Raw genomic sequence first — 14,929 nt, forward strand, 5'->3', positions numbered from 1 at the left:
TTTACCTCGGAGGGAGTCGTATAGGGGCTTCATGAGGGCTGCAGCTCTGGGGATGAACCTGTTGTAGAAGTTCACCATCCCGAGGAACTCCTGGAGGCCCTTGATGGTTTTGGGGCGGGGGAATTGCTGGACGGCCTGCACCTTGTTGGGCAGGGGGACGGCCCCAGCAGGGGTGATGTGGTGACCGAGAAAATCAATCTCGGTTAGGCCGAATTGGCACTTCGCCGGGCTGAGGATGAGCCCGTGTTGGGCTAGGCGCCCGAACAGGATGCGAAGGTGTTCGAGGTGTTCCTGTTTGGAGGAGCTGGCCACGAGAATGTCGTCTAGATAGACGAATAGGAAGTTCAGGTCCCGGAGGACTGAGTCCATAAGGCGCTGGAAAGCCTGGGCTGCATTCTTGAGGCCGAAGGGCATCCTCAGGAACTCGAACAGGCCGAATGGGGTGATGACGTCCGTTTTGGGGATGTCCGCGGGGTGTACAGGGACTTGGTGGTAACTGCGCACCAGGTCGACCTTGGAAAAGACGGTTCATCCGGCCAGTCGGGCCGAGAAGTCCTGGATGTGTGGCACCGGGTATCGGTCAGGGGTGGTGACGTTGTTGAGGCGGCGGTAGTCCCCGCAAGGGCGCCAGCCTCCGCCGGGCTTGGGGGCGATGTGGAGGGGCGAGGCCCAAGGGCTGCTGGAGCGGCGGATGATGCCGAGTTGTTCCATGGTGGTGAACTCGGCCCGCGCGATTTCCAGCTTGGCCGGGTTGAGTCTGCGGGCGTGGGCAGAAACTGGGGGGCCGGTGGTGGGGATATAGTGCTCCACACTGTGTTTGGCGGCTTTGGCCGAAAAGGTCGGGTTAGTGAGGGCGGGAAACTCGGCTAGGAGTGCCGAGTAGTCGTCCGTGGCTCTGGCGAGGCAGTAGGTCGTCAGGCCGGCCGAACGGGCCGGGGTGAATGCGCTGGGGATGGGGGCCATAGTGTTGATGTCGACGAGGCGGTGCCTCGGAATGTCGACAAGGAGGCCGTGGGCGCGTAGAAAGTCGGCGCCGATGAGTGGGCAGAGGACCTTGGCTGTGAGGAACTCCCAGCGGTAGCGGCGGCCTGCGAGGTCGAGCGTGACCATGCGGGTGCCATATGTGCGGATGTAAGAGCCATTGGCTGCGGCCAGCGTGATACCCCGTGTGCCGCGTTGGATTTCGAGGGCGGAGGCGGGGGTGATGCTGTGCTGGGCCCCTGTGTCGCACAGAAATCGGCAGTTGGTTCTGTCGTCGGTGACGTACAGTAGAGGCCCCTTTTGCCCCGCGGCCATCGCGGGGGCCGGTGCGGGGGGGGGGTTTGAAAGTGCACGGTGGCGTGCAGCGTTGGGCCCTAGTGCCAAAGCGGGTGTGGTAGTAGCAGTGACCCAGAGTGGTAGGGCGGTCGGGCCTAGTGGGCCGGGAAGACCGCGTGGTCGTTGCCGTGAGGTCAGGCGCAACGTCGCGAGCGGACTGCGCAGAGAGCAGCCGGTCGGCCTTTTCGGCTATGTCATTCAGGTCCGTGGAGCCAGACTCCACAATGAGCGGGCGGATGCTGGTGGGGAGCTGCCGAATGAAAAGCGTGTGAAAGAGGGCGCCGGTGTTTTTGTCGTCCGAGAGGGACAGCATGTGGGAAAGCAGATCCGAGGGTGAAGTGTCACCAAGGCCGGGGAGGTCAAGGAGTTGGCAGTTGCGCTGGTAAGAGGACGTTTGAAATTTTTTAAGGAGCGCAGCCTTTAGATGTTCGTACTTGCCTTCCACTGGTGGATCCTGCAGCGCTGCCCAAACCTTGGGGACTGTGGCATAGGTGAGAGAGGAGACGAGGTAGTCGTACTTTGTGGTGTCGACTGTAATGTGTTTCAGCCGGAATCTGGACTCAGCTTGAACAAACCAGGCTTCGGCCAGGTTCTCCCAAAAGTCCGGTAGTTTAACCGTGACTGCGTTTGTATCCGCCATGCTAGCTTAGGATTCGTCCTGAGCGTCGGGGTCACCAGTGTTGAGATACCGCGGCAAACGTGGGAGTCGAGACCAGAGCTAGTAAAACACAACAGCTTTATTCAACCTCATGGCAAAGAGGAACTGGAAAAGCCCGCACATCCACTTAAATACTCCCCAGACAGGAAGTGCTCCCGGCAGCCTGTCCCTGCGGGAAACAAGTTGCTGGAGGAAAGGGCCCCCGGCTGGGAGCGTCTGCTTAAACTGTCCGTGCCGCCATGAGCGGATTATGTCCAGTGGTGGCGTGTCGCCACAAGAGTATAAATGGTTCCCATTCTACTGGTAAAAATGTCACTTGAGGATGAAATGTTATAAGCGCTCAGTCAATGTGGAGAGAGGTTATTCCACGGAGGTCACAGTGCACATAGATCTCACACCACACACTTACAACCTCAATACGCCTGAAAAATGTCTCCAAATCCTGAAATCAGAAAGTTCTGGCTTTTGAAATTGAACTGACGTGGCAGGTTAGCTTTAATATTGCACTTGCAGCTGTGAACTATTCAGCTTGTTGGAACACCCGACACAATCAGCTGGCGTGTTTCTGGAACACCGGGGGACACGCTGAAAATGTTACAAAATTGAAAAGCCTTCTCAAAATAGCATTAAACAGGTAGTTAACAATTAACTACCATAACTGCCTCTCCCACTGCTTGGTGTCGGGTCTGATCAGGAGTCGCAGACCCAACACTTTGGAGAGGCGGGTTCGCAATCCGCCGTCAATCATCTTGTATTTAACTCCTGACCCACCTCTAAACCCACCCTCTGAGCACCGGCAAAATCGCGGCCTTGGAGTGGGAATGAATATAAGGTTGGTGGGGAAAATTAAGACTTTTATTTTCCTCACAGGAGCAATGGTACAGAGGCCAACTGTGTTAAAGCATGTATTACTGTACAACAGCTCCCGTTGGTTCATTGGCTTAGATTTCCTGATTGTCAGGGTTTAATGCCTCTGCTAAAATAATGCCAATGGGAAACTCTAGGTCACCACCCCCTCTGACTGGGTCAGCAATGCCGCGAGAGATCTGCGAGTTTTTCTGCCAAATATTTCTTGAGTGTCGTAAAAATTATTTTTTGATCTGTATGCCTAGACACCGTGGGGGCAATCTTAACCCAACCCGCTGGCGGGGAAACCCATGGGATCGGGCGGAACACCGATTTTACAGCCCGCCCAATATTGCTCTCCGTTGGCCAGATCCCGTCAGTCTGCTGACGGACGGCCTGGTTAGGTTAACATTCCCCCACCCCAGTCTTTCTGTCACATTCCAAGGCTGATGAGACAATGACTGAGCTTTCTGTTTACCTGGTCTCACATCCCTCGCCGCCAACCCCCGTTGAGGAGGCATTAAGACAGTGCACATTACTCCGTGCACACCAGAGATTTAAAAAAAAAAATTCTGCCTCTAATTTTCTGTCGTCCTGCTGTGAAGATGCCGACGCCTGCTGGTCAATGGTCTGGTACCTCAGCCAAGTCGCCAATCTTGTGCCACCCGAGACAGTGTTGGTGGGTTAAACAACTTCAGGGTGGACATCAGGAGCCCAGTCCTGACCTCGCCCGACCCCCCACATAGTTGCACTTTCCAGCATGGAGCACCAGGGACTAGCACTGGGTACCTTTTCTCCCCATCCACCACCCCCGCTCCCGCTGCCTTGCACTAGGGCGCTGAGGCCAAATGCAGCCTTGACTGGAATCCACTGACTCAGCAGTGGCTGGGGGGATTGAACTCTGGGTCTGCACAGTTTTGTTTTATTCATTCACGGGATGTGGAGGTCACTGGCAATTTTGCCAGCATTTATTGCCCGTCCCTAATTGCCCTCAAGAAGGTGCTGGTGGGCCTCCTTCTTGAGTACAACTGGCTTGCGAGGCCACTTCAGAGGACAGTTAAGAGTCGACCATATTGCTGTGGGTCTGGAGTCACGGATGGGCCAGACTGAGAAAGGACGGCAGATTTCCTTCCCTGAAGGGACATTAGTGAACCAGGTAAGATTTTACGACAATCCGGTACTTTCACGGTCACCATTACTGGTGCAAGCTTTTTATTCCAGATTTATTTAATTGAATTTAAATTCCCCAGCGGCTGTGAGTGGGATTTGTCTCCGGATCATTAGTCCAGGCCTCTGGACTACCAGTCCCGTAACATAACCGCTGTGCTACTTTGAGCAGCGTTATTTGGGGAAGCTTGTTATTGGTCTGAAAAGGACTGAAAGTGTACTAAAGGTGACTAAAGAGGGTCACATTGAAGCAAGTACAAGAGATGCACAGCAGGAGAGGCCTTTCATAGGGATCACACGTGTTGTTTCAACCTCCCGCCCCTCTCCCAAAGATACCTTTTTAGACTGATGTCTGCTTTGTCGAATGTGTACAAACTGGAATCCTTGGCATCTCTTTATCTTGTTTACTCTCATTATTACTGGACCCCATGACAAACGTTTCCTTCCACGACTGTCGAGAGAGGGGTCATTGAAAGTCAAATGAGAAATGTTATACTGGGATGCACAAAGAAGGAGCCAGGCCCGCCCCTGCTCTCCACTCAGAACATAATTCTCGTTACAATGTGCTACTTTTTCACCTATCCTTGACTACAAATTACTAATAATAAGGCATGCTGAGCTAGGCCAGATCACGCCTCATTCACACATTCTATGTTATGTCTCTAAGCCACAGAATGTATGAGCAATTGGTAAATTATATTATTGATTGACTGGGTCAAAGGTAGCTCAACCTACGTCTTTGTTTTCAAGTTTCTCTTAATTAGGTAGTCATTTTTTTGTTAAATTGTTGTTAAATTAACAGGCTTGGTGGCCCAGCCAGTCCCTTCCTAGCCGTCTTCTCTACGTTTTCTACGCTGCTCCAGCAAGCATTCCCAGGTCAGTGCGGGTTAGAAACAGAGTGAAGCTTCTTCCTTGTGCAACCCAGTATAACATTTTTCATTTGACTTTCTATGACCCCTCTCCCGACGCTCGGGGAAGGGAATGTTTGTCATGAGGTCCAGCTAACATGCAGCAATGGGAGTAAACAAGATAAAGAGATGCCAAGCCTTCCAGTTTGTAGACGTTTGACAAAGCAGATATCAGTCTAAAAAGATAGCAAAATCCAAACTAACAACAGAAAATGCTGTAAAAACGCAGCAGGCCAGGCAACATCCGTGGAGAGATAAACAGAGTCAACGTTTCCTTTTACAGAACTGAGAGAAAAGGCAGGAAATGAAAGAAAAGGCAGTTTGGGGGCTGGGAAATGGGGGAGGGGATGAAAGAAGAGACATTAAGAGATATTCAAGGCGAGACGAGACGGTAATAGGACAGGTAAAGAGACAAAGGATGGCTCTAGATGAAGTGTGAAATGTGCCGGCAGTGTGAGAGACAGCTGCCATGTGGGAGAGAGGAAAAAAAGGAAAAGGCACAAACCAGAAGTGTGGATAAAAAATATAAAAATGTAATAGGGGCCGAGGTTATGATCTGAAATTGTTGAACTCGATATTGAGTCCGGAAGGCTGTAAAGTGCCTAATCGGAAGATGAGGTGCTGTTTCTCGAGTTTACGTTGAGCTTCCGTGGAACAATACAAGAGCCCGAGGACGGTGAGGTCCGAGTGGGAGTGGGGCGGTGAATTGAAATGACAGGCGACCGGAAGCTCGGGGTCACCCTTACGGACTGAACGGAGGTGTTCCGCAAAGCGGTCACCCAATCTGCGTTTGGTCTCCCCAATGTAGAGGAGACCACATCGTGAGCAGCGAATACAGTATACTAGATTGCAAGAAGTACAAGTAAATCACTGTTTCACCTGGAAGGGGTGTTTGGGACCCTGGACAGTGGGAAGGGGGGAGGTATATGGGCAGGTGTTGCCTCTCCTGCACTTGCATGGGAAGGTGCCGGGCGAAGGGGAAGGGGTGCTGGGGGTGATAGAGGAGTGGATTAGGGTGTCTCGGAGGGAGCGGTCCCTACGGAATGCTGAAAGGGGAGGGGAGGGGAAGATGCGTTTGGTGGTGGGATCACGTTGGAGGTGGCGGAAATGGCGGAGGATGATCCGTTGAATGTGGAGGCTGGTGGGGTGAAAGGTGAGGACAAGGGGAACCCTATCGTGGTTCCGGGAGGGAGGGGCAGGGGTGAGGGTAGAAGTGCGGGAAATGGAACGGACACGGTCGAGGGCCGTGTCAACCACAGTAGAGGGGAATCCTCGGTTGAGGAAAAAGGAAGACACGTCGGAAGCACTGGTGTGGAAGGTGGCATCATCGGAGCAGATGCGGCGGAGACGGAGAAACTGGGAGAATGGAATAGAGTCCTTACAGGAGGCGGGGTGGGAGGAAGTGTAGTCCAGGTAGCTGTGGGAGTCAGTGGGCTTGTAGTGGATGTTGGTCAATAACCTATCCCCAGAGATGGAGATGGAGAAGTCGAGGAAGAGAAGGGAAGAGTCGGAGATGGACCATGTGAAGGTGAGGGAAGGGTGGAAATTGGAGGCAAAGTGAATGAAATTGTCTAGTTCAGGGCGAGAGAAGGAAACGGCACCGATACAGTCATCAATGTACCGGAAAGAGGTGAGGGAGGGGACCCGAGTAGGACTGGAACAAAGAGTGTTCCACATATCCCACGAAAAGGCAGGCATAGCTAGGACCCATGCGGGTACCCATAGCAACACCTTTAATTTGGAGGGAATGAGTGGAGTCAAAGGAGAAGTTGTTCAGCCAGGTGGAGGAGGGTGGTGGTGGATGGGGACTGGTTGGGCCTCTGTTCAAGGAAGAAGCGGAGCGCCCTCAGGCCATCCTGGTGGGGGTTGGAGGTGTAGAGGGATTGGACGTCCATGGTGAAAAGGAGGCGGTTGGGGCCAGGAAACTGGAAACTGTTAAAGTGGCGGAGGGCGTCAGAAGAGTCGCGGATGTAGGTGGGAAGAGACTGGACAAGGGGAGCAAAGATAGAGTCGAGATAGGAAGCGATAAGTTCCGTGGGGCAAGAACAGGCTGAAACGATGAGTCTACCAGGGCAGTCCTGTTTGTAGATCTTGGGAAGGAGGTAGAAACAGGCTGTGCGGGGTTGGGGAACTATGAGGTTGGTGGCCGCGGGGGGAAGATCTCCAGAGGAGATGAGGTCAGTGACAGTCTTGGAAACGGTGGTTTGATGTTCGGTAGTGAGGTCATGGTTCAGGTGGAGGTAGGAGGAGGTGTCGGAGAGTTGGCGTTCAGCTTCCACTAGGTAGAGGTTGGTTCGCCAAACAACAACAGCACCACCCTTGTCAGCAGGTTTAATGACAATGTCGGGGTTGGATCTGAGAGATTGGAGTGCTGCAAGTTCAGAGGGAGGTAGGTTGGAGTGAGTGAGGGGAGCAGAGAAATGGAGACGCCCGATGTCACGGCGGCAGTTAGCAATGAAAAGATCTAGAGAGGGTAAGAGGCCAGGGGGAGGGGTCCAGGTAGAACGAGAATTCTGAAAGTGGGAGAAAGGGTCAGTTGTGCGGGGGGAAGACTCCTGGCCAAAGAAGTGGGCACGGAGACGAAGGTGGCAGAAAAAGAGCTCAGCATCGTGCCGAGCTCGAAATTCATTGAGGTGGGGGCGTAAGAGGATGAAGCTCAGGCCTTTGCTGAGGACTGATTGTTTGGGGTCAGAGAGGGAAAGGTCAGAGGGGATAGTGAAAACACGGCAGGGGGTGAGATTGGGAGGGGGAGGGTCAGAGGAAAGTGAAGGGGAAGGTTCCGGAGGGACGTTGGTGTTCATGAGTTGATGAAGCTTGCGATCCTTGACATCGGAAAGGGAGGAAAAAAAGTTTTTTGTTGAAGCGTCGGATGAGTCGAAGGATGAAATGGAACTGTGGACCCGGACAGCTTTGAGATATGAGTGCGTCGGTGCTGCTGAAGAGAGAGGTCGAGAGTGTTCATGTGGCGCCACATGGCGTTGAGCGTGGATCTCAAGATGCGGCGAGAGCAGTAGTTCGAGGAACGATGAATATCTTGGAGATATTTGTAATCCTGGGTGGATCCGAAACATGAAGGGTGGAAGTTTAGTTGGAATCCACGTGGACTAAGTTGGAACCGGAGACAGTTGCTGACGAAAATGTTGTGGCTGTGAAACCGAGTCTTGGCAGATACCTGATCAAACACGAGAAGGGAAACTGAAAGTAATGAAGATGAACAAGGTTGAAGAACCAAACGGAGATCCCGTCGAAGAGAAGAGCAGAACTTCTTCAAGGTGGGCATTCCTAGAAGAGGTGTGGCAGTGAACCAAACACTAATATGCTAGCAAAATACTGCGGATGCTGGAAATCCGAAATAACAACAGAAAATGCTGGAAAAACACAGCAGGCCAGGCAACATCCGTGGAGAGAGAAACAGAGTCGACGTTTCGGGTCGAAACCCTTCGTCAGGACTGAGAGAAAAGGCAGGAAATGAAACAAAAGGCAGTTTGGGGGCTGGGAAATGGGGGAGGGGATGAAAGAAGAGACATTAAGAGATATTCAAGGTGAGACGAGACGGTAATAGGACAGGTAAAGAGACAAAGGATGGCTCTAGATGAAGTGTGAAATGCGCTGGCAGAGTGAGAGACAGTTGCCATGTGGGAGAGAGAGGAAAAAAGAGGAAAAGTCACAAACCAAAAGTGTGGATAAAAAATATAAAAATATAATAGGGGCCGAGGTTATGATCTGAAGTTGTTGAACTCGATATTGAGTCCGGAAGGCTGTAAAGTGCCTAATCGGAAGATGAGGTGCTGTTCCTCGAGCTTACGCTGAGCTTCCGTGGAACAATGCAAGAGGCCGCGGACAGCGAGGTCCGAGTGGGAATGGGGCGGTGAATTGAAATGACAGGCGACCGGAAGCTCGGGGTCCCCCTTACGGACTGAACGGAGTCTAAAAAGGTATCTTTGGGCGAGGGGCGGGAAGTTGAAACAACACTTGTGACCCCTATGAAGGGCCTCTCCTGCTGTGCATCTCTGTGAATTTTGCGGGAGGTGTTAGCGGCGCCGCGCCTAGGCGCTAATTGATTTGCGGCCCGTTAGCGCCCTAGGGAGCTAACGGAAGCAGCAAATCAACTGAATTTAGCCCCCCCCGGCCTCTTGCCACTTAAAAAATTATTCCGGTTTGCATTTCCTGGATCCAAAGTGGATGACCGCACACGTCCGTTGCGCCTGTCTCAATGTTAAATGGCGAGTTCAGGAGTCACACCTTGCCCATCACGTCGCACTCAATGCCTCAGAGCCTTGCCAAGCTTCAGAGCGCCATCTGCTGGATGAAGGTTGTTGCGTTTTTAATTAAAAAAAAAAGATTTTTAACATTTCAAATTTTGCTATGTGTGTTTTTTCAGTGACCTCCTGCTCTTCCCAGTGAGCCCTTGGCACCCAGCCCACACCTGGCACCCAGTCTCCATGGCCTGCATAGGCTCCCCCAGTCCCTGATGCTTCCCCAGGCTTAGGCTTCCCTCAACTCCCCTCAAATATCTTGCTGAGTGGACATTCTCCCATGTGTGAGCTCAGATAGTGAGCGTCAGCAGGATTATAAACATACAGGCGGTGGAAGCAGATCCAATAGTACCTTTCACAAGGGGATTGAAAGAAAGACTTGCATTTATAGAGTCACACAGAAGGAGGCCATTCGGCCCATCGAGTCCGTGCCAGCTCTCTGCAGAGCAATCCAGTCAGTCCCATTCCCCCGCTCTATCCCCATAGCCCTGCAAGATTATTTCCCTACAGTGCCTATCCAGTCTCCCTTTGAAAACATTGAGTGTCTCCACTTCCACCACTTCCGTCGGCAGCGAGTTCCAGGTCCTCACCAATCGCTGCGTAAAAAAGTTTTTCCTCACATCCCCCCCGTATCTCTTGCCCAAAACCTTAGATCCCCCATTCCTGGAACCATTCTGGTAATTCTCCTCTGCACCCTCTCAAGGGTCTTCACATCCTTTCTAAAGTGTGGTGACCAGAACTGGACGCAATACTCCAGTTGTGGCCTAACCAGCGCTTTATAAAGGTTCAGCATAACTTCTCTACTTTTGTACTCAATACCTCTATTTATGAAGTCCAAGATCCCATGGGGAAAAATTTGGTTGCTTTGCGCTTCCCGTTAGTGCCCTAAGAGGGCGCTAATGGGGCACGAAGCAACTAGTGCCCGGGTGCGGCGATGTTTGCATCGCTCGCGAAATTGACCAGACATTTTGCGGTGGCGCCAAACACTACCGCCACGATCTCCTGCGCCCGCAGATCGTGACGTCAGTCGAGTGTGCAACGCCCCGGTAGTGCCCCGGACTAGATATTGAGTGGCGTCCCCTGCCTTACCGCCTGCCGCTAGCAACGGCCGTTTGAGGGGAGCATTTTGCAGTCGGGAAGGGACTGGGGGAGCGCTATTTAAAGGCGACAGCTTCCTGCCTTTTTTTGTCGGCGACATTTTTGCATCACGCATTCTGAGAGAGAGAGAGAGACTTCTGGAGAGAAGGAGTTTAGGGTACTGAGCAGCACTTTGCAGGTTCATTTTGATTTGACCTTCCTTGCATCGATTTAGAAGAGACTGTGGGGGCTGCACTCTGAGCTCTTTCCCTGGGCCTCTCCATTGTTATTTCCAGCAGAATTGATGTACAGGTCTCTCCAGGCAGAGATTCAAGGCTGCAATGAGCAGGATGTGGATGGAGAGCAAGATCGACCCTCTCCTTTAAGAACTGGCCGGCACCAGTGTGTCTGTGTTCCATTGCTGACTGACATCACATGAGATTCACCAGCGCTCTGAGGTAGCGCCTCGCTCCTCGGCGTTAGCGCCTTGAGAGAGGTTTGTAGTGCCTGATTTAGCGCTCCAATCACCTCTAGGGGGCGATAGAAGCCAAGTTTGCAGTCGGAGGTGATAATTAGCGCCAGGTGCTAAACTTCGCACCTGGCCGATAATTGCGCCCCAAACGGGGCAATGCCGAATTTCTCCCCCCATATGCTTTGCTAACCACTCTCTCAATATGTCCTGTCACCTTCAGGGACCTATGCACATTAACTCCCAGGTCCCTCTGTCCCTGCACACTCTTTAAAACTGTGCCATTAAGTGTATATTGCCTCTCCCTGTTCCTTCTGCCAAAATGCATCACCTCACACTTCTCTGTATTAAATTCCATCTGCCACTTGTCTGCCTATTCTGCCAGCCTTTCTATGTCCTGCTGCAGTCGATTGGTATCATCCTCACTGTTTTCCACACCCCCAAGTTGGTGTCATCGGCAAATTTAGAAATTCTCTTTATTTCAATATCCAGGTCATTTATATATATCAAAAAAAGCAGTGGCTCCAGCACTGACCCTTGGGGAACACCACTGTCTACCATCCTCCGGTCTGAAAAACAGCCATTTACCACAACTCGCTGTTTTCTGTCCTTAAGCCAATTCCTTATCCAAGCTGCCACTGACCCACCTATTCCATGAGCCTCAATTTTGTTAACCAGCCTTCTATGTGGTGCTTTGTCAAACCCCTCCGAAAGTCTATGTGGACAACATCCATTGCATTCCCTTCATCAATCCTCTCTGTTACTTCATCAATAAATTCAATTAGATTAGTCAAATTCGATCTGCCTTTTACAAATCCATGCTGGCTCTCTTTAATTAGTTTAAACCTCTCCAAGTGCCGTTAATTTTTTCCTTGATTATTGTTTCTAAAACTTTACCCACCACTGATGTTAAACTGACCAGCCTGTAGTTACTAGGATTGTCCTTACACAATTTCACCGCAGGGACTGGAGTGCATCATCACCCCCAGCAACCAAATTTCAATTTAATTTGATAAGTTTCATTTAATGTTTTAAGTTTAGTTAGAAACATAGAAACACAGGAGCAGGAGTCGGCCATTCGGCCCTTCGAGCCTGCTCCATTCAATATGATCATGGCTGATCCTCTATCTCAATACCATATTCCTGCTCTCTCCCCATACCCATTGATGCCTTTTATGTCTAGAAATCTATCGATCTCCTCCTTAAATATATTCAGTGACTTGGTTCCACAGCCTTCTGTGGTAGAGAATTCCACAGGTTCACCACCCTCTGAGTGAAGAAATTTCTCCTCATCTCAGTCCTAAATGTCCTGCCCCATATCCTGAGACTGGGACCCCTCGTTCTAGACCCCCCCAGCCAGGGAAAACATCCTCCCTGCATCCAGTCTGTTTAGCCCTGTCAGAATTTTATACGTTTCAATGAGATCCTCTCTCATCTTCTAAACTCTAGTGAATACAGGCCTAGTTGACCCAATCTCTCCTCATACCACAGTCCTGCCATCCCAGGATTCAGTCTGGTGAACCTTCGCTGCACTCCCTCTATGGCAAGTATATCCTTTCTCAGGTAAGGAGAGCAAAACTGCACACAGTACTCCAGGTGTGGTCTCACCAAGGCCCTGTATAACCGCAGTAAGACATCCTTGCTCTTGTACTCAAATCCTCTTGCAATGAAGGCCAACATACCATTTGCCTTCCTAACTGCTTGCTGCAACTGCATGTTTGCTTTCAGTGACTGGTGTACAAGGACACCCAGGTCCCTTTGTATATCAACATTTCCCAATCTATCACCATTTAAGTAATACTCTCTATTTGTTACAGTCTATTTGTTTAGGGGTTGCTCAAAAAGAGTACACCCTTTCTTGAACAATGGTGTCACATTATATAGCGCCATTCACTAACACCGGATGTCCCAAAGCGCTTTACAGCCAATGAATTACTTTTTGGAAGTGTAGTCATGGTTGTAATGTAGGAAAAGCAGCAGGCAATTTACGCACAGCAAGCTCACACAAACAGCAATGTGATAATTGGCCCTGCTCTTCCTTCCACGGGATCTTTTACGTCCACCTGAGAGAGCAGGCTGGCCCTCGGTTTAACGTCTCATCCGAAAGGCAGCACTTCTGACAGAGCAGCGCTCCCTCAGTACTGCCCCTCCGACAGTGCGGCGCTCCCTCAGTACTGCCCCTCCGACAGTGCGGCGCTCCCTCAGTACCGCCCCTCCGACAGTGCGGCGCTCCCTCAGTACTGCCCCTCCGACAGTGCGGCGCTCCCTCAGTACCGCCCCTCCGACAGTGCGGTGCCCCCTCAGTACTGCCCCTCCGACAGTGCGGCGCTCCCTCAGTACTGCCCCTCCGACAGTGCGGCGCTTCCTCAGTACTGCCCCTCCGACAGTGCGGCGCTCCCTCAGTACTGCCTCTCCGACAGTGCGGCGCTCCCTCAGTACTGCCCCTCCGACAGTGCGGCGCTCCCTCAGTACCGCCCCTCCGACAGTGCGGTGCCCCCTCAGTACTGCCCCTCCGACAGTGCGGCGCTCCCTCAGTACTGCCCCTCCGACAGTGCGGCGCTTCCTCAGTACTGCCCCTCCGACAGTGCGGTGCTCCCTCAGTACTGCCCCTCCGACAGTGCGGCGCTTCCTCAGTACTGCCCCTCCGACAGTGCGGCGCTCCCTCAGTACTGCCTCTCCGACAGTGCGGCGCTCCCTCAGTACTGCCCCTCCGACAGTGCGGCGCTCCCTCAGTACCGCCCCTCCGACAGTGCGGTGCCCCCTCAGTACTGCCCCTCCGACAGTGCGGCGCTCCCTCAGTACTGCCCCTCCGACAGTGCGGCGCTTCCTCAGTACTGCCCCTCCGACAGTGCGGTGCTCCCTCAGTACTGCCCCTCCGACAGTGCGGCGCTCCGTCAGTACAGCCCCTCCGACAGTGCGGCGCTCCGTCAGTACTGCCCGTCCGACAGTGCGGCGCTCCCTCAGTATTGCCCCTCCCACAGTGCGGCGCTCCCTCAGTACTGCCCCTCCGACAGTGCGGCGCTCCCTCAGTACTGCCCCTCTGACAGTGCGGTGCTCCCTCAGTATTGCCCCTCCGACAGTGCGGCGCTCCCTCAGTACTGCCCCTCCGACAGTGCGGCGCTCCCTCAGTACTGCCCCTCCGACAGTGCGGTGCTCCCTCAGTACTGCCCCTCCGACAGTGCGGCGCTCCGTCAGTACTGCCCCTCCGACAGTGCGGCGCTCCGTCAGTACTGCCCCTCCGACAGTGCGGCGCTCCCTCAGTATTGCCCCTCCCACAGTGCGGCGCTCCCTCAGTACTGCCCCTCCGACAGTGCGGCGCTCCCTCAGTATTGCCCCTCCCACAGTGCGGCGCTCCCTCAGTACTGCCCCTCCGACAGTGCGGCGCTCCCTCAGTATTGCCCCTCCGACAGTGCGGCGCTCCCTCAGTACTGCCCCTCCGACAGTGCGGCGCTCCCTCAGTACTACCCCTCCGACAGTGTGACGCTCCCTCAGTATTGCCCCTCCGGCAGTGCGGCGCTCCCTCAGTACTGCCCCTCTGACAGTGCGGCGCAGTAACGCTCCTCCCCACTCCCCATCCAGACCCTCCCCACTCTCCATCCAGACCCTCCCCACTCCCCATCCAGACCCTCCCCACTCTCCATCCAGACCCTCCCCACTCTCCATCCAGACCCTCCCCACTCCCCATCCAGACCCTCCCCACTCTCCATCCAGACCCTCCCCACTCTCCATCCAGACCCTCCCCACTCCCCATCCAGACCCTCCCCACTCCCCATCCAGACCCTCCCCACTCTCCATCCAGACCCTCCCCACTCCCCATCCAGACCCTCCCCACTCTCCATCCAGACCCTCTCCACTCCCCATCCAGACCCCACTCCCCATCCAGACCCTCCCCACTCTCCATCCAGACCCTCCCCACTCTCCATCCAGACCCTCCCCACTCTCCATCCAGACCCTCCCCACTCCCCATCCAGACCCTCCCCACTCCCCATCCAGACCCTCCCCACTCCCCATCCAGACCCTCCCCACTCTCCATCCAGACCCTCCCCACTCTCCATCCAGACCCTCCCCACTCCCCATCCAGACCCTCCCCACTCCCCATCCAGACCCTCCCCACTCCCCATCCAGACCCTCCCCACTCCCCATCCAGACCCTCCCCACTCCCCATCCAGACCCTCCCCACTCCCCATCCAGACCCTCCCCACTCCCCATCCAGACCCTCCCCACTCCCCAT

Source organism: Somniosus microcephalus, unplaced genomic scaffold, assembly GCF_052327205.1.
Source record: "Somniosus microcephalus isolate GS21.2 unplaced genomic scaffold, FLI_Smic_1.0 unresolved_chr4, whole genome shotgun sequence".
Classification (NCBI taxonomy): Eukaryota; Metazoa; Chordata; class Chondrichthyes; order Squaliformes; family Somniosidae; genus Somniosus; species Somniosus microcephalus.